Genomic DNA, 25,265 nt, shown 5'->3' with positions numbered 1-25,265 from the left:
TGAAGCATTGTCTTTAGGCTAAAAATGGTCATAGATCTGTGCTTTTAAAAAGAACTGACTGAGAGCATTCCTGAGATAGTTCTAGATTTAAAATGTGAGTGTTTAAACCTGCAGAAGCACAATCCTTGTTCCTGAAAAAACAAATTTCATACATCATGTAACTCATCATCATATCTCTCCCTGATGTCTTCCTATTTCATTTTAAACCTTTGAAGTTCCTCCTGTTAAAAGCTCTTTTGCTAAAATGAAAGAAAGGAGAATTGTTTGTTGATTAGAACCCATGTAAGAATGTAATAAAGAACTATTTTCTTAGAGCCATTCATTTATGAGGAGATGGAGACAAACTGAATCATGCTCAGGCACATTTAACTTCCCATTTACCTCCTTGCCACATTCCAAGTAGAATAAATTAAATATTTAAAAGACAGTGTGCAGCAAATTTCTTGTAAATGGTAGAGGCCATTTGTCAAGCTGCTACAGTATTTTGTAAGCTGTCGAATTGTGCTTACATTGGTTAAAATAATCTTTATATTTCATTAAGCACCCAAATAAGCTGATCTTCCCCACTGGCTGTATAGATGGCTTTAATTTTCAAAATCTGCAAATGCATCTTTTATGTCGTTTGGTGGCTGGAGGGCATTGGTAATGCTGCAGCCAATTGGAGAATAAGCAGGGGCATTTGATTAGGCGGTGTATGATATAAATTAACATTGTGCAGTGAAAAAGAGCATATCTTAAGTTGTCCTTGCACATTGGGGGATTGATCCTTCACCTCTCCATTAATAATGACTGCTACTCTTGTATCTCTTTTCCTACATATGAGAATAAGAAGAAAACATCACTAATAAATCCACATGATGTTCATTATCATTGATGGATGATGATGATGATGATGATGATGATGATGATGATGATGATGATGATGATAGCACTGATAATGCTACCCAGTCAGGTAATGAATCACTGCAAGCAAATACCCAAGCTCATAGAACACCAAGGGCTCCAGAGTCCAAATCCAGATAAGATGAGAATGAATATTGGGACATTAAATGAGTGGACAGACTGGATAAGAGCTATGCAATTGACAAAGAGACCCTTCAATGTTGAACAGCTTGTCTCCATATCATTCAGCAGCCAGAACAAGCAAAAGTGCAAGGGAGGATCCATGAGAGAATTGTAAGTCTCCAGGGACATTTGTTTAGCAGAGTGATGGCGTTGGGGAAAAAACTGTTCTTGTGTCTAGTTGTCTTGATGTGCAGTGCTCTATAGCATCGTTTTGAAGGTAGGAGTTGAAATGATACTATAGAGCACTGCACACCAAGGCAACTAGACACAAGAACAGTTTTTCCCAGAACGCCATCACTCTACTAAACAAATAATTCCCTCACCACTGTCAAACTATTCACTAAGGCTGCATTACTATTACTATTAGTCTTTTCATCATTCCTATCACCCATGTCCTCCCACTTATGACTGTAGGACTGTAACTTTGTTATTTGTATCCTTACGATTTATATTGATATTGTTTCCTGAATGCTTATTTGTACGCTATGACTATCATTAAATGTTGTACTTTATGATTCTTGATGAATGTACCTTGTACACTGAGAGCATATGCACCAAAGACAAATTCCTTGTGTGTCCAATCACACTTGGCCAATAAAGAATTCTATTTTATTCTATTCTATTCTACATGGTGGGGAGAAGGGGCTCTCTAAGCCTAAGGTGTGCTTAGACTTTGGCCCCTTATGCCAACTGGGAATTCATCATCAAGGTTGTTGCTGATGTAAGCAACCTGTGGGGTTGGGCATCTCTTTCTCAAATTCTGCTTTTGATTGGATAAGAAACTGCTTGACCAAATAAGAGGCAAAGAACTTGAAAAGGGAAGGTATGCTTCATGGAGGTATGATGCGTAGAATTTATTTCAGCATCGTTCTTTTGAAGGCTTGGAGATACTAATTCAAAAATCAATCCATCCTCTGATGTTATCTGTCTAATGCCACATTATCTTCCTGTACAATTAATCCTAATCATCATGTTTTGATTTGTGATTCACTGAGAAAGAATCACCCCTACATTCATCACCAGAAGCATTTACAAAAAAGCACAAGGGGTACAATTCTGTGTTCAAGGTCCAGTTATTATCCTGCAGGATATTTAGTTAAAATATGACTGAAAAATCACCTTCTTTCTTTTCTTCTTTCCTCTCTTCCTCCTTCCTTATCAGATGTTTCAGCCTTATTATAAATTAATCTTACCTGCCTTGATGAAAATCCCTCCCTCCCTCCTTCCTTCCTTCTTTTCCTTCCTTCTTTTCCTTCTCTATCAGCTATTTCAGTCTTGTTGAATGAATCTTACCTGCCTTGATGAAAATCCATCCTTCCTTCCTTCTTCCTTCCTTCCTTCCCTATCAGATATTTCAGCCTTGTTGAATGAATCTCACCTGCTTTGATGAAAATCCCTGCCATTTAAGTATGGAACCACATTCCATTTCTGGCCATCTTATCACATATGGTGCTGCCGGTGCTTCTCTAGACCAATTATGACTCCCCGTAACTATTTTGACTTTAATATTCTAATAGTAATTAAATGATCTGAGCCACAAAAAGGTGCAGTTTTGTAAGTTCTGAATAATTACCAATTCTGTAATTCGCTGAGCTTCAATAATTCCTGATATTTTCATTCTCCAATAGGAAAGGACATTTTTTTCAGCACAAAGACTTAATGTCACCCTTGGATTAATTTCAAAAGTCCTCACTGAGCAAACGATACCCAAACTATGACAAGAACAATCTCTTTCACCTGTTAAAACCTGCTGGGTGCACGTGGCGAAAGTAAGTACTGCAAAAAGAAATAGGGGTTGGGATGTGCCAGAAGCAGAGCAAAAAGAGAGATCTACACCATGTTATCTGTAATCCACAGCATTGGAACCCCCAAAGCCTTAAGATAATGCTGTGGCCTTCAACAGAATTGTTTCTTCATCCTTGCTTGCTATACAAGATAAACATTACTCTCACTATATTATCCTTTTTGTTAGTAGGTGAAAAACATATTCCACTTAGAGACATCAGTCACCATACACATACAGTGACAGTTCCTTACATATCTGGAAGGGCTCTAAATAAATGATTTCTGCAAGAGGTCTTAAATTTTTCAGGTCTAAACTCTCCACAAGTCCCATAATACAAATGATTTCTGAGTCCTAATGTACGTTCTCTGTTCCTCAGAGGATATTTGATATCTCTGGAAACATTCCCTATTATAACATTCATAGGGATATAAATAAGATTTACAGATATCCCTCAGATTCACCCAGACTATATATGTACAATAAATCAGGGTTCAAAAGATTTCCCTTTAAGATATTAAACAAAGTTGCAGAGGTAAAGAAGACATTAGGTTGGTTAAACTATTTTAAATTGCAATGTATTTTAGATAATTATTAAATTTATATACTGCCAGAGTCATTAAATGATTGGCAGTACACACACAAAAAATACATTAAATATCCACAGTACAAAACAATAAAGTGTCTATGATATAACAAGATATAAGGTGAAAGGTAAAGGTTCCCCTCACACATATGTGCTAGTTGTTCTCGACTCTAGGGGGCGGTGCTCATCTCTAAAGAGCCAGCACTGTCCAAAGATGTCTCCATGGCCATGTGGCTGTCATGACTAAACGCCAAAGGTGCATGAAACCCTGTTACCTTCCCACCAAAGGCGGTCCCTATTTTTCTACTTGCAATTTTACATGCTTTCGAACTGCTAGGTTGGCAGAAGCTGGGACAAGTAAGGGGAGCTCACTCTGTTACGTGGCGGAAGGGATTCGAACTATTGAACTGCCGACCTTTCTGATAGATAGGCTCAGCATCTTAGCCACTGAGCCATTGGGTCCCTTTATAACAAGATAATCATAAAAAATAACAAGATTCATTCTAAATCAAGACCATCCCATTAAAGAAATTCACACAAAGACATCTCAGTTATGAAGCTAAAAGAGCCCTGTAGAAGTACTCCCACTTAACCAGCTTCCAGAATGCTTTCACTCTTCTGTCTAATCTAGGAAAAGGCAGTTCAATGATCTGGGAAGTTCAAGAAAAAGAGGTTCTGAAGGTACTTTGGCACCTTAGAATTCAAGATTGTTTGATCCTTGGCTTTTAGCAGTTTCTTTCCAGTTGAATACTGCAAAGAATAGATAGATCCTGACACATTTATGCCGATGATTTTAATCTGTTACCTTAAAAGGAGCCCTGGTTAATAGTTAGAATGCAGCATTGCAGGCTAACTCTGCCCACAGTCAGGAGTTTGATCCTGATTGGCTCAAGGCTGCCTCAGCCTTCCATCCTTCAGAAGTCAGTAAATTAAGGACCCAGATTGTTGGGGGCAATATCCTGACATTGTTAACTGCTCGGAGAGTGTTGTAAAGCACTACGGAGAAGTACATAAGTCTGAATGCTATTGCTATTGCTAATTATTGTTGAGTTATTCAGAAGGCTTCAATGATATAATTGCATTTTCTTTTTAAAAAAAAAAGAATTTCTTTTTTTGTCTTACAGTCCAGTTTTCATTACTGTATATACCAGTGATGGATAACCTTTTTGTCCTCGCATGCCAAAATTGTGTGTGCACAACAGCACGCACACGCGTGTCCACATTTATGATACAATGTGTGCGCCCCTGTGCATGTGCATGTGACACACACACATGCCCCATTTTGGGCCTAGCAGGCCTCCCTGAAGCCTCCTGGGACCAAAAAAACAGCACAGGAGGGGCCCCCTCGGCCCCCTCCACATGCCTATACTGTTACTGGTGTTATGTCAGCCTTGTTTGCAGCTTTATTCCTCTCTAGCACTCATCTCCATTGTTCAGTGGTTCATTTTCTGCTTCTCTAGGATTTATCTCTATCTGCTCCTGTGAGGCACTTCCTGTTCATGTTGGATGTATATAGTTATATTCTCGATGGCTTGCATAGTGTTTTGCAGAGACCCGAAAATCAGCTGACTGGTGGGAGGCGTGTACGCATGCTTGGTGGAGCTCAGCTGGGTGACGGCTTGCGTGCCGGCAGAAAGCCTCCGCGTGCCCCCTGTGGCACACATGCCATAGGTTCGCCATCATGGCTATATACTGACCATTTCTGAGGAAGCCAGAATGGATTGCTCTTATTCTTCTGCCAAAGTGTCAATTTTTCAGGTGTAATACATTGACTACATTTTAAACCTTCCTGCCTTGGCCACTTGTGAATGTTTGCAAAAGCTCATAAGAACTCCTGCTTAGAATCACCATCTCTGGTTTCTTTAGCACCTATATTTTATGGGGAAATCCTATGAATATCTATTCAGGGGTTAATCCTGCGCAACTCAATCAGATTTGCTTATTGATGCAGAACAATAACCTTATATTAGAATTCCAGATGTTTCCACTTTGAAGTAAATCCCACTTGGTATCTTTCTACTTATTCCTTTCCATTTACCCAGGTAAAAGGGGACGTAATTGCAGCCTTAGGTCAAGGTGCTTTCTGGTCAAAGATCAAGTGTGCCTAGTCCCTGTATACAAAGAGGTAGAGGGTGGAGTTACATAATACAAAGGAGGTGTGAGCCTTTCCTTGTCTTTTTTAAGACATGTAGAATAACGTCCAGGTTAACAATGCCCTCATGCTTTGTAGATGGGCTGGATTACAGCTCCCGTCATTCGTAACCAATCCTGTTTGACAATGTGTGGCAAAGAGAAAAGTTTCATCAATGTGTAACATGACCGATGGGGAAGGAGGAGAATTAGAGAAAGCCATCCATGGCAAAAGAATCAGGGTAGAACAGAGACGGAAGTAGGCAGGACAAAAATGTCCCCCTTGACCTCTGAATGCTGTGCAAGGAGCCATTCTCCAAAATCTGAGAGAGAAACAAGATAAACCAGTGAGTGCAGCCAGGGATAAAAACGTAATAATTCCTATATTTAAGTATAATTAGCATAAAGTTAATCCAGTGCAGTAGAGTTGGCATTATTGCTCTTCATGTGTTTAATAATCTCCCCTTTCGTTACCTTTAAAATTACAATGCAATAGCAACTCAGTCTATGATTTTTTTTAAAAAAAATTCTTGTTTGGCAAAGGAAAGATTTTCATGAAAAGAAGTAGTAGCAAAGTTAATTGCAGCTAAACACATTTAGTAGGATAGATGTCATTAGTAGGCTGGAGGGGGAATATTATGTTACATTTGGGATTCTAATTCTGTACATTTCTAATGCCCCCAGAAGCCTTAAAACCAGATTAAAATTTTAAATTGTGAGTGTGTGTTCTGACCTAGGCTTCCTCAGCAGCACGAAGCTGAGTCCTCATCCTGATAAACCCCTTTTATTTAATTTACAGTGAATTCCTCTCCAGCAAAATCTTTCCTCTCCCACCGTCTTCCAAGATAGTTCACAATTACCGAACTTTATCAGACTTGGAGAGTGGCCAGGCTGATATCTTTCAGTTGCCGCAATACTTGGCAAGAATGCAGGAATGAACTAATAGTCTTCTGCAAACACCCCTCACCTTTTGCTCCTCTTTTATTCCCTATGGGAGGGGCCATTCACCATCCACTTGGGGCCTTTCTCCCAAGTCGACTCCTGTTCTTTAGCTGTTCCCTTCATCTGGCAACTCTGCGCATGCGCACACTGGGAAGAGGCTCCAGCTGTTCCTCTGCCTCACTGATGTCTGACTCCAAAGGCAGCTGATAACTGTCATACAGCCCTTACCCCATCTCTGCCTTCAACGCAGAGCACTTGTCAGAGTCTTCCCCAGACTCCAGGACTGGCCCATGTTCCTCCCCAACCTCCTCACTGTCTGAATCTGCTGCCAGCTCTTCTGGCCACTGGCGGGCCACAACAGTGTGTGTGTGTGTGTGTGTGTGTGTGTGTGTCTGTGTCTGTGTCTGTGTCTGTGTCTGTGTCTGTGTGTGTTCTCAGAAAGATGGGAGGAAGAAATAGTCACTTTAGTTGTGAAGTTGTAACCCTCTAAACAGTTATTTTGATACAACAAATGTGACTTCCAAATAAATGTGCAAGGATGTACAGGTATAACCACAATTGAGCCCAACATTTCTGTCACCAAGTGAGACATTTGTTAAATGACTTTTGCCACATTTTACAACCTTTCTTGCCACCTTTGTTAAGTGAATCGCTGCAGATGTTAGATGAGCAACTCGGTTGTTAAGTGAATCTGACTTGCCCACTGACTTTGCTTATCATATGGTTGCAGAAGATGATCACAGGACCCCGGGACACTGCAACCATTGTAAATACTATAGGATTCAGTTGCCAAATATCTGAATTTTGATCACATGACCATGGAGATGCTGCAATGGTCATAAATCACTTTTTTCAGTGCCGTTGTAACTTTAAAAAGTCACTAAATGGACTGTTGTAAGCTGAGGACTACCTGTACATATATCTACGTGTATGCACTTGTACTTGTAGATGCAGATATATCTCGGGGAATGTGGGAGAGTTGCATTTTTGCGAGGTACAACTTGTAGCACATTCTCAAGTTTTGGAGGTGTCTATTTTTTTTTTACTGAATCACATACTTCAAGGAAAAATAGCTATAATTGAAGGAACATTTAAACCAATTCACATTACTTCCTAGCACAAATCAATGTCCCATTCCTTTCAATAGATTTTAAGAATGGGTAGCCAAGTTTAGATCATGACAGTAGACTATATACACAAATGCATACACATTTTATTCTTTCTACCTCTCCCTTTCCCTCTCTCCCTCCCCTCTCCCCACTCTGGCATATAAATTATGGTATGGGAAGTCCCTCCACATGCACATACATAATATCAAAGTAATGAAACAATCAATTCTTAGATCTTCACTGAAGTCAGTGTCTTCACTATCTTAAAACACGGACTATAATTTGGAATGATGGGTAATCAGCTCTTCCAATTTACTAAGGCTTTGGCTTGGTCTGTGTGCGAATTTCTATAACAGCCCCAGTAGAATGAAATGCCACAGAATGTTTAAAGGCATGCAACTTTATTACAGACCATAAAGGCAAGAGTCTAGACTACTACCTTGTCTATATTTCCTCTTTCAAACCTGGGTATGAATACCTGTTCCAGCTGTACTCTATCCAATATCTTCAAGGTTTTTGCAGTGTTCAGCTACAGCTTTCATCACACCCAGATAGCATAGCCACTGGAATTCTGTCAACTTTAATTACACCATTAAACGGCACCTGCTTCATTCTCTCCTCATTTAGAAAGGTACCATGGTCATTTTTGATGGCTATTTTCCAGGAATCTTCTCATGTAAAGTAAAACCTTATCAGTAAACTAGGAATTGAGCCCTTTGGCTTGGGCTTATTCTGCTCCTTTTCCTAGTTAGAAAAACAAATCCTGAATAAATATTAGATAAAATGTGTAATTAAGCCCATATAAACTCCATTTAATTGGTTAATTGAAATCTTGACAGAGCATTAGTTGCTGGAAAGATGGTTCAGTTCTGCCCTATTTACATCCTTCTCCAAATGGTTCCCCGTATTGCTATTTGTCTGACCATTAATTGTGGTCTCGTTGTTGCATAAATTTGTAACAATGACACAGAGTTCCAAAAGAATCAAACTGAACAAGATGCATTTCACCAGAAATCCAAAGAAGATTTTAGATAAATAAAACATTTCACATGGTGCTAATGGGGAGGCAGTTCCTGTGTCCATTCCGGAAGCTATTGTGCACATTTCTGTAGATATAACAACTTCAGCACACATGGTGTCTCTTTAATCATGAGTCTTAAGTGTGCCTATGGATTTTTACATATGCTCATTGAAAGTGAAGCTGACCTTGTCTTCTGTAGGCAATGGGGTGTCCTTGGATTTTAAACTTTTTTTTTCCAGAAACCAAAGTGATGAGCAATGCACCATAACACATGTTCTATATTACTTTTCCTCAAACTTCCTCACACTCCAAACATTTATACACACTACTAGGAATTATCGGAGTGTGGTAGGTGACAATTGGAGGAAGGTTTGCAACCCATTGTTGCAATACTGATGGCCAACACAAACTGGACATTTTCTGTAACATACCTAGAAACCTCCACAATGTTTGGAATATTCCTTGAAGAACGCAAGAAATTACTTTTGTTAGCAGTTGTGAATAGCAAAACTGTTGTACAAGCATGAAATCTTTCGTGTATATAAAAGGAGAGCGGGCAACAGACAATTTATACTGAATCTCTAGATATAATTTCTTCATGAGCTTTGTTAATTCAGCTGTTTTTATGCAAATTTGAACTTGATTATTCAAATTTGACTTATAGGGTATTAAAGAGTATTAAAAAGTCATGGGAGAAAATTAAAAAGCACACATGGCATTGTGATTGTTTCATTTTTAATTCTTATGTCGGTTTCCATCTGGCCTCTCAATTATAACAATTTATGTAAAAGTGTTATGCTTGTTTCTTCTGTTGAATTCTTTGTTTCAAAGAAATATAAGGAATGCCCAATTAGCAGAGATTATTTCCTCCTTTAGTTATCATATAATCTGTCACTTCATGAAATCTGCTCTGTAAAAGTACCATGAAAGAGGTTTCAGGAAATAAATTACTGTCTCTTTTATGGAGATCTGCCTATAATAATCAAGTGTAAATAGGAGAAACTGTACTGTAGTGTGTAGTACAGCAACATAAAAGTAAAAATTAAGCGAGATTTAGACACTTTTTCTAGTAGTGATGACCTCAAGGACTAGACTCAAACTTTGTTCTAGTTAGATGTGTGTCATCAAAATTAAGGGGTCAATTGGATATAGGTCTAACTCTGGCCGAAATCCCAAATATTTAAGATCAGAATGTAGGTTGGTCCAGAAATCAAATAAAGGAATTTATACCTAACAAACATGGAAGACAAGTAAATCTTAGCAGCCTAGGATTTTGAAAACTGGAAAAAATTGGCTGCAGCAGGATGAATCTGTTATGAGTATTATACAGAATCAAATGGCATGTCTTCCTTTCTATTTAGGCACAATAGTCATGTCAGTAATGCAGACATTTCAGATGAAAAGGATAATCTACTCTGCCAGTAGAGGCTTGTTTACTCGGGCAATAATTTTGCACTCCTCAGGTTTAAAATGAGTGTTTTCCTTCATTTTTTTTACTTAAGTTTTATTTGCTCCCAGCACCTCCTTTATATTTATGTGAATCAGATTGTTCCTGTCTTCACATATGTGATTAAACACTCACTGTACATTACTATAAGCCTGCTATCTTAGGTTCTGTTACAGAGATGGTCTATATGGGTGGAATTAGTATTATTACTTTGCATTTAAAAATAAATAAATGAAAGACTCTGCTTGTTATATATTGATTTAAAATATGGATTAGGTCCTATTTCTTGGATTAAAATGAATATGGTACCACAATCTTAATCCTAGTTTTTTGCAAGTAAATTCCATTAATATCAGAGAGCGGATTAAGGTATGCAGTCTGAGTAGTAAATAGGATATTGTTCTTTTTCCAAAGAGAAGCAAAGTAATGTCCTAATCACATATTTCCTTCTGCCATATATTAAATGGGCAAAAATCACCCTCATTTAGAGTATTTTTAGCAGTTGATGGGCAGAAACTTGTTTTTATATTAAAATAGAACATTCTCTCCATATGTAGCAATGTTTTTACTGTTTTGTGACATCAAGTGAATTTATTTTTTTATTCCCAGTGACTGCCCAGACTTCTCCCTGCAGTTTCTTTGCAAGATTTTTTATGGAACTGGTTTGTTATTGCCTCTTTTAAAGACTGAAAGAAAGTGGCCAGCCTAAGGTCACACAGCTGGATTTGTCCTAAAGCAGGATTAGAACTCACAGTCTCCCAGTTTCTGGCCTGATACCTTAACCACTATTTCAAACAAGCTCTCTCTACAATATAGAGAAAGAAAAATATCCTGACATCATCAATTACAATTAGGCTGTTATCGCTAAATGCTTTTAAGGTTGGGATGGTAACTCCAATGGCTTCAGCAAAAGTGCAGAGAGGTTTCAGGAAATAAAGTCGAGGACCAGATTATTGAAGGATATTTTAATATGTTTGTGTCATGGGTATTTGCACTTTTAAGTAGCAGTTAGACTTATATAGCAGTTAGATTTACTTATATACCGCTTCATAGGGCTTTCAGCCCTCTCTAAGCGGTTTACAGAGTCAGCATATTGCCCCCAACAACAATCTGGGTCCTCATTTCACCCACTTCGGAAGGATGGAAGGCTGAGTCAACCCTGAGCCGGTGAGATTTGAACAGCCGAACTGCAGTCAGCTGAAGTAGCCTGCAGTGCTGCACTCTAACCACTGCGCCACCTTGGCTCCTTAAAAGTATTTACTTTATTTATGATATCTCCTTCTAGTCAAATCCAACTGACATATTTATGTAGTTTTCTTGCTTTTTTCATTTTACTTCCAGGTTTTGGCTAGCAAGAATATTTTTAGAGTGTGGACAAAAAACAATTAAGATAGTAGCAATGCCAGGGCGTTTTTTGTATGCAGCCTATGTAACATGAAAACCAGAGACAGTTTTTATTATACTGTTGTGGATGTCATTTTAACTTTTTTTTAAACCATATTCTGTGAGCATCCTTATAAAAGGCCACAGCACTGGTTTTTCCTGGTGTTTCAAGTACCATCTAGGTTCAGTGCTGCTTATCTTTCTGAAATCACTCAAGATTGGCAACCCTATGTTAATTCCAACACAGCACACTGACAAGTGAATGTTTCAATTCTTTTCCATATTTCATGTTATTAACACTTGAAGCATGAAAGGCAGAAGCCTAAAATATGGATTGGGGAGATCTCTAATTCTAAAATCTCAAGATGTTTTTTTTTAAACAATTGATATCCATGGTAGTTTTGTTATAGGAAAGCATATCTCATTAACAACCTTTGGGTTGCTGTACCCTTGTACATTTTTATATACATTTTTTTTAAAAAAGAAAAGCCGCTGGTTTGCAAATCCTACTCTAAGCAGCAGCACAGAGAACTATTAAATAAGTGATGGATGGCTAAAGCCTTGCCCGTTGTGTTTGGGTATCTTAGTGCAGATTTTTGGAGTCTTAACTTCAGGCCATTCATCTCGAAGTTTGCTCCAGCAGCATCCACACAGATGGATTGGCTTGTTTGGATTTGATCAATTTGATCCTGACCCTCATGCAAAAAAAAAAAAAAGTCTGCTTGTAATAGCCAGAAGTCTTCATTTGGGCTTGGACACTACGGGATGTTTTTCTCTAGCTTTTGTTATGATGTGTCTAGTGTTTAGGAGAGATTGATGACTCTAGGGACAAAACCCATTACAGTTATCCACAGGCTACAGAGACCAATGCTGTGTTAAAAATAAAAATATTCCTGGCTTCTCCTGCCAATGTCCACTTCTCCTGACCTAAAATGAGCCTTCTGGGTAGTCTTTATTATTGTCCCTTAAGGGCACAGCTAATAGGCCTTATGCTGTGACAGGTACCATAGACACAAATGGGATAGAGAGGTCTCTGTCCTCTGATAGTTGGAGCGTGGAGTCTGAGGCACCAGCAAGCACACACTTAACTATAGCTACTGGTAAGGCACATTTGTGGTGAGACTGCCAGTGTGATCTGCTTTAATAAAAGCTTCTGTTAATTGAAGCTCAGGATTTTACAGTAAGAGGCCTCATGGAGATTAGATATTCTGGTGAGATATCTGCACTGCTATAAAGGAAAGACAGGATGATAAGGAATTGAGAAGAATAAAAATATTTTTTAGGTTTATTTCCTGCAAGGTGCTTCACGCCTCTCTTCATATTATCCCCATGAACAATACTTTTGCATGTTTTTGCTGAGCTGGGCTGGGAGAGAGAAGGTTTCCCTGACAGAGGGTAGATTTGAACCCGGATCTCCCCAAGTGCAATACTTTAATTCATTGGCTCTATAAAAGCAAACATCCATGATTTGTGACTGTAAGTACACTTCTGTATTCATCCACGCACAACCAGAATGGGCACTTTTAGAAGATACACAGTATTTTCCTGCGACTATTACAAGAAGTTTTTGGTTAGGGAGCCTTTTAGTAGTAGCTATCTTCAAATAACTGAAAGAATGTTGTGTAGAAAATGGGGCAGAATTATTCAGAGTTTTTCAGAAGCCAGACAAGAAGTCCTGAATTTACAAGAAAGCAGATTTTGGTTGGACATCATAAGAGGAAAGAAATATCTCCAAATGGTACAAACTGTTCAACTATGGAACAGATTGCCTCAGAAGGTGGTGGACTCTGGTCCATTGCAAGTCAGGCGCCATCTGATAGTATTGTACTATTAGACATAGGGTTGGGATTTATGATCTCCATAGTCCCTCCCAACCCATATTTTCTACATTTCTATGAAATGGCCACATAGGGATACCTCAATCCTTCAGTTAAGATCATATTTCAACAAGATTTTATTGCATTATGCAGATATAAAGTACCTGTTTTCATTTGTCCTTACTCCTCCATGTACTGAAGGAAATTGTCTTTTCTTTCCCCCTTTCAGGAAAACAAAACATTCTAAATTTCAAAGACTGGAACAAATCTATGGGATCCAATCATGCATTAGCCAAAAAAGACTAGATAGGTAAACTCTGATCTGAACATAATTTAGTAAGTTTCAGTGACCTCCATGTGTCTACTTCAAAGTAAGCTCCATTTATTGTTTGGAGATATTAAACTTTTAATCTGGGGGACTGGATGGCTGAGTTTTAATACTGCTCATATACTGTATAGTCTTATCAAAATATTAAAGTAGTTTTAATTTTGCTCTATCAGTCGCTTGAAGAATTTTTTTAATGAAATACTGATGAGGAAGTTCAAATATGAATGGCACACAAGTGTGTTCAGGATTGCATTGCTTTATATATCATGGGGGAAAAAACAACCGATGCAACTGGAAAATATGTTAAATTGGATACAGTATGGAATACCAGTTCTAGTATTATATAGAAAGGAAACTATTCAGTTCCCATCTTTTATTCTTGCCTGTAAACTTTCCTTTAAGACTGATCAAAATAACCGGAAACACTTTCCCTTCCTTTCCACCCTGCACCTTCATTTGCTGTGAGCAAAGGGAAGGGAGGAAAAAACAGGATTGCCTTTGGGGAAATGTGGGGGTTACCTCCAGACAAAACTGTTATCCATTAACATCCAATTATCACTTGGTCCAAGCCATTAATTATAAATCAGCTTCCTAATTGGGATAATTAGCTCTCATCTGTTTAATATAGCGTGACGCGTGACTGATGCATTTGGAGAATGTGATCACTCCATTTGTTTAGTTTTAAGAAAACAATATCAAATTCATATGCTTTAATTTCAGACTTATTACACACACACACACACACACACACACAAACAGAGAGAGAGAGAGAGAGAGAGAGAGAGGGAGAGAGGGAGAGGGAGAGGGAGAGGGAGAGGGAGAGGGAGAGGTAGGTAGGTAGGTAGGGAGGGAGGGAGAGCGAACCACTGGCAATGAAGTACTCTTTCTAGGCCAATGCATTGTTCTGGAGCCAAGCTGTTGATAGACATATGTCAGTTTTGTTGCGAAGAAATAAAAAGTTTTCCCATGAGAACTGCCTGTCCCCTGGCTCAAAACTAAGGATTTTCCCCTTCACTGGATCCCTTAAAATGCCCAGTTCTCTGACTTCTTCATGGTGTTGTGAGTTTCATTTCATTTACTCTTTATCTTCACTTGGATCTTGCATGCTGCTTTCTTCCCTTTCCCTCTTCTTCCTCCTTTCATTTCAGTTTTTGATTCTTCATCACTTCCCCCCTCTCTATCTTCTTCAGTAGTCTATTTTGGCAATAAAGATCTTGCCCATCCATCAATCTTTTCCGATTGGGGAGGGGCTGAATAAGAGTTCTGAAAAAAGTCCACCGCTTGCGTTGTTTGACAGGGAGTGTTACAGGTACAGCTTAGTCTTCCTTCCTTCGGTACACTTTGGACACTAGCGACTGATGGCATCCGTAGTGCATTGTTAAAAAGAGAAACCGCCAAGCACCCTTTGAGCAAAAGATGCGTTGTTTGAGCTCTGTGCTCTGTACCTGATAATTTGGCGACGGTTTTCAAGAGATTCTTTTGGGGAAAGGGAAAGGAACAAGAATCTGTGGAGAAATTTCTTAGCCAAACGGAACCAGCGGGGCCCAAGACCTAGGCTATTCTCTCTATCCGCCCCAGGACAGACAACCCCCCCCCCCCGCACCTATTTGTTGTTAGTTGTTAGTCAGACCCATCGCGACCCCATGCACAGCGTTCCTCCAGGACTTCCTGTCCTTTACCATCCTCTGGAGTCCATTCAAGTTAACGCCTACTGCTTCAGTGACTCCATCCAGCCACCTCATTCTCTATCGTCCCTTTCTTCTTTTGCCCTCAATCTTTCCCAGCATTAGGCTCTTCTCCAGTGAGTCCCTCCTTCTCATTAGATGACCAAAGCATTTGAGTTTTATCTTCAGCATCTGGCCTTCTAAAGAGCAGTCAGGGTTTATCTCCTCTAGGACTGACCGGTTTGATCGCCTTGCAGTCCAAGGGACCGCACCTATGGAACCTCCAAAATCCATTTTTTGTTCCGAGCACCTCCCCCGTGCTTACACCAAGGCCCGTAGTAATAGCACTTAGACTTATATAACGCTTCGCAGTGCCTTGCAGCACCCCCCCCCTCTAAGCGGTTTAAGCCTCAAACGCCACGATTTAGAAACGCCTTCTCCGAAACACGCAGGTACGGTACTGATGGAGGTGAGTTGAGCTCATTGGTACTTCAAATAGGAGAACGGCAGCGGAGAATTCACCGAACGGGGAAGTTGGAACAATGTCCCTCCGAAAGGCGTTTTTAAAGCGACTTTCCTACTGTGGCCAAGATCACTACACAGGGGTGTGTCTAAGAAATCAGCGGAGCCGACGGAGGCTTTCCTTAACTAGTGCATTTCTCGAAAGGCAAACGGGTGCGCGGATCTCTACCCCCTCCCCTCCCCTTCCGAATAGCTTGCAACGGTGGGGCTCTACAAGCCGTTTACTCTCCCCTGCTGGGGGTAGCGGTGAGGGATTCGGTCCCCGCCTCTAACCCTTGCTTGATGTTTCATTAATGAGGGCGGCTCAGAAAGCCATATGTAGCTGCGGGACATGATTAGCTATTTATTACTGTCATTTACATAGGAAATTTGAAGAATCAACCAAACGGAATTGAAAGGCGGCGGCGGCGGCGGCAGCAGCTTCGTTTTGCAGCTTGTCCTGCGCAACGATAAAAGCTGGAAGAGAGCATTTGGGCGTCTTTATCCACGGAGCGGGAAGTTCTGTTAGCTAACTAACCCAAGAAAATGAAGACTTTAAACAAATAAATGAAACTTCAGAATGAGATGGCCGGGACTAAGACATATTTTAGCCCCCAAAGAGTTGCCCATAGGTTTGAAATGGCAAAGCCTGCGGTGTTTGTACAGGTTTGCTGAGGGCAGGATGTGTGAGACCATCATTTTTTCCCCTTGTACAAAACTATCACACTCTCAGTTCTCTTTTCAGGTCGCGTCTGACTGCCACATTCTCACTAAAAGTCATTTTTCCGGGGACTCTGCTCGGACTGACTCTCGAGAAGCTAATAGAAAAAAACAACAACTTGTAGCTGACTTTGGTTGAATTTGCAAGTAGGATTAGGCAAGTAGGATTAATATCTGGATGGGAGACCAAAAGAAATCCCAAGTAGTCGAAAAAAATATCCTGGAAGAACATAATGAGGAATTATTTCTTTCTGTTGCTGACCTGTCCATGACATCTATCCGGAGTGAAGGTTAGCAGACAGCTTGTCATGGAACCGTGGATGTGTGGAGACTACAGTATGCACAGGAATAGCCTGGGAATACCGGTTTAGGGAGACAGTATAAGAAATCAGAAATCCCTAGGAATGAAACCTGCATAGCGTTGGCCATTGGGTGAGAATCTTCTAACTGGATCGCCTGCCTACTTAAGAGAGCAATCTGGGCCAGCAAACAGGATGCAGGATCTTGGAAGTGGCCCGCTCCAGCCCAGGTGGTCCCTGCAGCCGTTAGACACAGAAGAAGCTTTAAAACCACGAGGCACAAGTTCACTTCAGCGTGGGAAAGCAATTTTGATTGCTTTGTATTGGGTTGGTCCCCCGGTTTTTTTAATCCTGCGTTAAACTAGGGACTAAAATATGCTCCCCCCCCCAATAACAAATTTTTACGCAAAGGCAGTGAGAAACGCAGAGAGAGTTACAGGGTCGGAGAAAAGAGTAGGCGGGCGTAGAAGCTGGCAGGAATAGGAAGAGGAACTTCGCGTCGCCGTGGCAAAGGCAGCGGATCATGTTCTTGGCTGAGTGACAGTTTAGTGTAGACACCGCAAATACTCCTGCAGATAGGTACTACACGATCCTATTCCCCCCACCCACCCCAAAAAACCACCCTATTAATTCGCCTCCTCTTCTTCTCAACGGAATGTTTAATAAAACCCCGCTGGAGTCCCTTAAACCAGGGTCCAACCTTGGCAACTTTAAGCCTGACGGACTCTGGGAGTTGAAGTCCGCCAGGCTTAAAGTTGGCAAGGTTAGAGACCTCTGCCAACTTTTGCTCCGACCACTTCGGTTCGAGAAGCGAACATTTCCGCGCTCCAGACAAGGCCGATTTCCTTTCTAGGGTCTTATCCGGACAGAGCGCGCGCGCAAGGGGTGGGGGTGAGGGTAGAGGGTGGGGACATCACCTCGGTCCCCTCAAACAGAAATCGGGATTCCAGCGCTTCCCCCCCCCCCCCCCGAAGATTTGGCCTTTGCTGATTCGGAGTCCCTTTCTCTTGGAGGCCGGATGGCAGACGGAGATTCCATGTCGGAGGAAACGCAAGTCAGACTTGGGAATTTAAGTTGTTGGTAGATTGGCTCAGGCATTCCTAAGGAGAGATGCCAAATGTTTCTGTTGGCCTTTTGGCTTTTGCAAGTCATGGCCTTTTCGGGAGCAGTTCACTCTCCTTCGATCCGGCAGCAAGTCCCGAATCCAGCCAGACAAGCAGTTGGGACGCGGATTTGTTGTGGAGCAAGTTTTGTCGAAATCCGAGAGACTCGCGTCATCTAAAGTCGGGAAATTCAGGCCGCGACTTCGCGTTGAACACCCCTCAGGGTTTCGTCCCAGGCTTACCCGATGGGAATTGGGGGCCAATGGGCCGAAAATGAAATTCTTCGTGGGGATCCAACCCGAATAGGTGCAGGTATTTGTACTGGCACGAACCAAAAAGTTGGGCAAACCTCCCAGTTCCCCAAGGCGCGGGATCTTTCAAAACGCAGGGCAGAAGAGAATGTGGGGCTAGGTCACTCTCTGTGGCCGGCGCTCTGCGGGTCCAAGCGTTGGGGCTTATAGATAGAATACCTTTCTTAGCAGGAGGGAGTCCTACAGGCACTTTGCTATAAGACGAAAAAAAGATTCCCACCCACCATGCTTTGAAAACATGAGGCAGGAGATAAGTTTTGTAATGTCTTACAAAGAAATTCTGAATACAATTATTATTATTTTTTTACTAAAAAGCATTCTACATATTTGATAGGAAAGGTATTGCTTGGCTATCAACTCGTTTGGTTTTTTCTTCTTTTCACCCAATAAACTGATAGGTTTTCACCTCAAGGATTGCATAGCATATGTGCCTGCCTGCCTGCCTGCCTATCTATCTATTTTACTAGCTAGTCTTAATCTCATGTTCTACAATTTCACTTTCCTCAATTTAGCTTCAAAACAAAAAACAAAAAAATCAACCACCTTTAAATCAACCTTGACCTGTGTATATTAATTCCGTTGAAATGGCTGAGAAATGTAAGCAATTAATATTTTGACATATGGCATTTGTTGGCCAACTTTTCCTGTACCAACTTCCAAGACTTATTTTGCACATTTTATACGATTTTTTGTTCTTTCTTCAGCAAGCGTTGCTTTAGAATTTCGGGAACAGGGGCGGACTAAGAAAGGTTAGTCCCTTACTAAAAATAAATAGAGCCCGCTTCCCTCCCACCTCTTCCTTTTCTTCAGTAATTCATTTTGTTGGCTCTACTAACTGATCAGAAAGGTAATTTTTAAAAGTCCCGAGCAACTGCAGCTAAATGTGCAACGTTAGCATTTTTCATTTGGAAAACCTGTTCCCCGTCTTCCTCAAAGTTTGGGATTGTAGGCTAATTCAAACATTGTGTTGGACGTGACTTACTCCGCGGCAGATATTGTATGTGCGTTGTATGGCGGTGGTGGTGGGGTGAGCTTGTTACTTGGCAGTTAGATCCATCTTCAACAACAGGATTAACTTTCAAGTAATTGGAGACGCAGAGTGTTTTTCCTGATGGCAGTAGGCAGTATAAACGAATGCAAAATAGGAAATAAAACTTTTTTGCTTCCTGTTTTGAAACTCTCCTGCCCATACTCGCAAATATTCGTTTGCCTCGATCTAACAGAATAATGAGATTTAATACCCCACATCTATTCCCGGACTGGGAGTCTAAACCATAGAATTTTTTTAGGTACCCGGGGATAGGTTACCTAAAACCTATATTCTTGGGCCAATTTTTGGTGGCTTGGAATGAATTGCGGTGCGCCCTCCACGCGCACACGCGCCCCTCTTTCTCCCATCCTGGTTCATCCATTATCCAATGGCCCCGGGGGAGGCGGTGGCCGAGATGCATGTAGTCTCTGATTCGAAAATATGCCGACGGATCCCCGTCCAGGTCCGCAGCATAATGAAAGCGCAACCAGGGTTGTATTGGTCAGCCGCCAATTTATCAGCCCCAGGTCACAATGCATGTCCTGTCGCCTCGTGAATTTGTCCCGATGTGAAGGGGGGGGGGTGAAAGGCTAAAGAAAAGCTGCGGGCGGGAGAGAGGGGAAGCTTCTAGGAAAGAACCAACAAAAACGCGCAGCTTCATAATTTTAAGGAAGGCGAGTTTTCGCTCCCCGAAAAACTCGCGCTTAAGTACAAGAAGACCAGACCCTGTTGCCAAATGCTCCCTGCGCAGCCCTGCAACCTCTGGCCACCCACTTGAAAGCGAGCCTCATTCAACACTTGCATAGGTTGAACGCTCAGAGAATTCAATCCTTGCCACAGGGGACTCGCCCTCCACTCTATTGCCAAGATTTACATTCGAACTCGAAACAGGTGTGTGTGGGGATTCCCTCGAGACCATCTAGTCCAACCTAGTTTTAATGTTGAATTTTCCACGGAGTGGCGTTTTCAATCCTCTTTAACTTCTCATCCAGAAAATCCTCACTCCCCACCCCCCCTCCGCCCGCCCCACTTGCATATTGCTGCTGGCGAAATATTCGTCTTTCAGCCTTCTTTCTCTCGACTTAATCTCTTTGCCTTCGGCTCCGCTTCCCTCCGCCTCCAAGTCTGTCTCTCGTGGCCTCCTTCGGCTATTTGGCTTATTAAAACGTCGTTAGGGTAAATAGGGATGAAACGGGGCAGCCTACAAATGGAAGCGCTGAACTCTTAATTGGGCCTTTTGGCAAATAGACAGGACGCCGGGAAAGGAGCCGGAGTGAAAAGTTTAAAAAATAAAAAATAAAAGAGGGGGGAGCGTCCCAAAAAGTCAATAATAAAACAAGGAGAACGGAAGAAAGTTTGACCTCTTTTACTTTCCCCCTTACGGAGTGCGTGGAAAAGAGTTCAAAGGGTAGCCAAAGACAAGTTGGAAGACTCGAAGCCGAGTATTAAAAACATTCGTGGGACGTTCCCCGCCGCCTCGCGGGTGGGTGGGTGGGGAGAAGCTTTTAACCAAACGACCCTGTGCGCCTAATGCATTTCCTCTAACCACCTGCTTAAACGTTACATTTGAAAAGCGAGGCAAGAGATTTCTCTCTTTTTTTTAACCTGAAAGAAAAAAGGGGAACGGACAGGAAAAGAGGGGGGGAATAGTTATGGGACGAACTAATCGGTTCCAAATAAAGTCAAGCTGGAGCCCAGAGGAGTCGCGGGCTCGTTCAAAAGAACTGCCTCTGTGCAAGGGCTGGCGGCGGCGATCTGCACCCGGGAGCCCGGACTAGGGACCGCCCTCGGGGTTCGTGGGAAAGGAGGAAAAGTTGTCCCCCCCCCGGATCCACTGAGGATTCGCTCCCAGCCAGAGAAGCCGCAGCGACATTCTCGCCACTTCCTCTCCTCCTCGCCCACGCCACGCGGAAAACCGCTCGACCCAATCCTGTAAAACGGGCGCAATCTTCCTAAGTGAGAGAAGCAAAGCTCGAGGCAAAAGTTTGGAGCGCCGAGGAGGTTTCCCGGCCAAGCGGAGGGTGGAGCAAGCCGGGGAAAACCACGGCCATACCTTTCGAGTGGACGCTTCTGTCTCGGTGGGTGGGTGGGTTGCAGTCGCCGCCGCCGCCGCCGGCCTTGAGGGAGGCAGACTCTCTCTCGCTTGGGAGTGAGGAGCGCCCAGCTCGGGACTGGAGAGCGCTCGCTTTACTCTAAGTCTCCTCCTGCCTGGTTCCCAATCACGCAAAGCTGCCATCTACTGGGGGAGGCGGATTCAAGGAAGGATTTTTAAAAGGCGCGTTCACATAGACCTGGGAGCTTCCCTACGAGATGTTCAATGGCTCTTCCCCACGTCAATCAAAAGAGAAGCTTTGCTGATCGCTCCCCCCTCCTCCCCGGGTCGCCACGTTTCCCTCACTCCCTCCCTGCCTGCTCCCTCCCTCCCTCCTTTCCTTCTAATAGCAATTTAAGCGCTTCTCCCGCTCGCTCCAGTCCTTTATTCCAAGGCTAGTCAGGTGTAAAAAAAAGTCTAATTGAATCTCTGGCCGATCATAATAGCCAACCAGGCTGGCGGGGTCGAATTGGAAGCAGGGGAAAGAGAGAGAGAAAGAGAGAAAGGGTCGCATTAGTGCTTTAATGAGTATGGATCCATGCCCGAAGAGAGCCAAAGCGGGCAACAAGATATAAAAGACTAATCCGTCCGCGGCGGCACCACCGCCTTTGCTTGTATCCTTAAGGATGATAAGGCAGATAACGAGGGGCTTGGAAAGATCGCCGCCGACAGTTCGGACCCCCTACCGCGAAAGTAGAGGGATACCCTCTCTGGACTTAGCCCTGAACTTCGAATATTCGCCCAGTTTCACGACGCCTTTCCTTTCGGGAGAGGCCAAAAGTCCAGGTCAGGTTAGGGTCTCTCCGGAAGTCTCAAAGTTTCCCCCTTTACTCTTGTCGCGTCTGAAAGGCTGAAGAAGCCTCTTTCCCTCGCGATGCCCGCACAGGTCTCGAGGCAAGTCACTTGGCCACACACACACATACCTCGTGGCCAACTCTTCCTATGACTTGGATCAGTAGAACTGCCCCGTCCTTTGGGTGCTGCTCCACAAGATTACTGACTTCTGCGATCGTCACTCTCTTCACTGTGTCTTCCTGGGTCTCCATCCAACCCAGGACGGGAAGATCCTCTTCGCGTTAGATTTGATTTTTACCCCGCTTGCGGAGCAATCTTAGATATGCCAAACTAAGCCTCCTCTCGCCACACAACGCAATGCTTGGCGGGAGATTTTCGTAGAGCAGAGCTTCGGGTTCGTTCTGAAACGCGGCGACTGCAGTCTTATCCATTGCTCGTTGCGGCATTTTCATAGGATCTAAAGCTGAAATCCTACACACACACACACGTTTACCCGAAGATATGCACCTTTCTCAACTGAGTTGATTTCTAACTAGACGGGTTAAAATCCCCCTTCTCCCAATAAATTAATCTATGGGTATTTTATTACCGTTAACTAAGCAAAAGGGTAGGAGGACTTATAGAACGTTAGCCATTCCGTGTGTGTGTGTGTGTGTGTGTGTGTGTGTGTGTGTGTGTGTGAGTGAAGACTGCTGGTGGGATTAAGATTTGATTCCTAAATAATCCGAAGGATTAAAAGTAAGAAAAAAGTAGGCGTGATACAGACAGAATAGTTTTAGTATTTCCTTTAATTTCTGCGACCTCTCTCTCTCTCTCTCTCTCTCTCTCTCTCTCTCTCCCTCCCTCCCTCCCTCCCTCCCTCCCCCCCTCTCTCTCACAGGCAGCCAAGAGATAGCTTTTGGCAGACCTAACTGCACCGTTGGTTTTATTTGTTTTTCGGCTCTGTCATGCCTTTGCAGTTGTTGAAATCCTTTGCAGGGCTTGCTAATAGATGCCAAGGTTTTCTTTTCTTTTCTTCTTTTCTTCTTTTTTCTTTTTCCTTTTTTTCTTTGGACTTCTTTCCCATCCCAGAAGGATTTAGGGTGGGATTGGGAGGACAAGACGCCATTTCAGGTTCCAAAACACCCTGTTTTAAAATGACTGCGGATAAGAGGATTAAAACAATAATACCCTTCTCTTCTTAAGGGTTCTCCCCCTCCTCTAGAAAAGATTTCTTCTCCCAGAGCAAAACCGTTTAGGCAGGAATTAAGGGAAGAAGACAGTCAGAAAGGGAGGGGGAGAGAGAAAGAGGGGGGGGGAAGAGAAGCTCTTTTAATTTAAGTCTGCAACATATAGCCATCTGCAATGGCTCTTGACTTTTGGGGCTGTGTGTGTTTGTCTGTGTCTCTATATACAAACACACACACATACAGAGAGAGAAAGAGAGAGAGAGAGACGCGCGCACACCTTCATATATGGCAAATTGTTATTTGCTGAGCTAGCAGGAAGGAAGTTTTGGAGAGGGGAAAAACCGGACACCAGGAGTGTTCCTTCTAAGTACAGGGAAGCTCTCGAAATATCTTCCCACGGACGAAAAGCAAACGGGAGAAAAACCCTATGCTAGAAAACAGGAGGTTCACCTGGAACAGCCTGTTCCAGTTTGAGCCCTCCAGATGTGTCGGAGGGGGGGGGGGAGGCTGACTAAGGATAATGGGAGGTGTAGTCCGAGGCACCTAGAGGGCCCCAAACCGGACGAGGAGTAGGTTTTATTTCTTCACCCCCACCTTTTTCCCCCAGAAAAAGTTGTTGTCATCTGGCCAAGCTGGATTCTTCTGAGGCGAGGCAGGGATTCTGTTCCTCACCTGAGATAAACTCAGGAAGTTGGTGAGAAAGCTCCTTCCAGAAGTAACTTGACAGGTGCCCATTCGGCCTGCTAAAGTATTCTCTCCCCCCTCCCCAAACCCCCAGTGTGTGCTCCGAGCACGGCTTCTCGGGCTCCCTGCAAGAAAACGTGGACCTCCACTTTGCTGGGACTCGTGGGAATGCTCTTGACTTTTACGGGGGCGGCGGCTCTAATGGCTCCCCGCACCGAAGCGGTGAGCTCAGCGTCCAGGAGAGGTCGAGCGCCGGCAAGCCCAGCGGGGAGGCAACTTGCCGGCCTTAACCTCGCCTGCCTCTTCTGCTTCATGGGCCCTCCGGGTTGGGAGGGAGGCGGGAGGTCTCCGTAGCCTTTGCCTTTAGAGATAGCCCCCCCCCCCCATCCCGTTGCCATCTAGGCCCTGCGGCTCTTGGCTTGCCCGCAAACCTGTAGCTTCTCCGGGGCGTGGAAGCAGGAATCTGGCGCAGAGAAAGAGCTGGTGGCCCTTTAACCGGGCAGAAACGCAGCGCGAAGAGGAGGAGGAGGAGGAAGAAGAAGAAGAAAAAGAGGAGGAAGAGGTGGAGGTGGAGGTGGTGGAGGAGGAGGAGGAGGAAGAAGAAGAAGAGGAGGAGGAGCAGGAAGAAGAGAAGGAGAAGAAGGAAGAGGAAGAAGAGGAAGAGGATGAGGGGGAGGAAGAGGAGGCGGCGGCGGCAAATGGGCCCCAAAAAGTTAAAAGCCGCCCAATGGCTCCGTTGATCCATGAACGTGAACTTCCTCAGTTTCCTGGCCGACTGCCCTGCAACCGGCTCAGGGCACAACGAGCTCGGTTTACAAAGCGACAGGTCGGCCATTGGAGAAAGGGGAAAGAAGGGAGAGGAAAATCTGATTCTGTGATCGATCTCTACCCCCCTCCCGATTTAAACTACCGATTGATTCATGATCAATCTATTGCGATTCTCACGTGAGGATGGGAAGACTGCGTCGCACAGTATATAAGGGGGAAAAGGTGCCGGCTGCGATTGAGTAAAATAAATTCCCAGAGGGAAATGGGACGTAACTTTTTCTTTCCTTCAATCCGGTTTGGTTTTACCGAGCCGCCTTCTTTCCGAACCTTACTAAATTTAACGTTTAGGTGACTTGATCATTGACTTTGATTCCGTCAGGCAGGGGACCCCTTACCACGCTACGCATTGAAGCCAATCCGCGTCGTTAAATTTCAATTTTTAAATATTTTCCCCCTGACGCTTCAATGTTTTAAATCAGCTTTTCCCTGAATTGCTGTTTACCTGCTAAGAAGATTTA

At 43.1% G+C, this 25,265-nt stretch overlaps 1 protein-coding gene across 1 annotated transcript in view; it reads right to left on the bottom strand.

Annotated features, from left to right (window-relative positions):
- Positions 1–21,436, bottom strand: part of DMBX1 (diencephalon/mesencephalon homeobox 1) — a 47,071-nt gene extending 25,635 nt beyond the window's left edge. Inside the window, exon 1 of the mRNA XM_087720796.1 lies at positions 21,293–21,436. The gene's annotated coding sequence lies outside the window, so the exon portion shown is untranslated. The remainder of the gene's footprint in view (positions 1–21,292) is intronic.
- Between the last annotated feature and the right edge of the window lie 3,829 nt (positions 21,437–25,265).

Source organism: Thamnophis sirtalis, unplaced genomic scaffold, assembly GCF_051295495.1.
Source record: "Thamnophis sirtalis isolate CommonGarterSnake01/CBP01778 unplaced genomic scaffold, rThaSir2_p1.2 scaffold_7, whole genome shotgun sequence".
In the NCBI taxonomy this organism is placed as follows: Eukaryota; Metazoa; Chordata; class Lepidosauria; order Squamata; family Natricidae; genus Thamnophis; species Thamnophis sirtalis.
The sequence above is the reverse complement of the archived record's forward strand: the minus strand, read 5'-3'. Positions and strand labels throughout refer to the sequence as shown.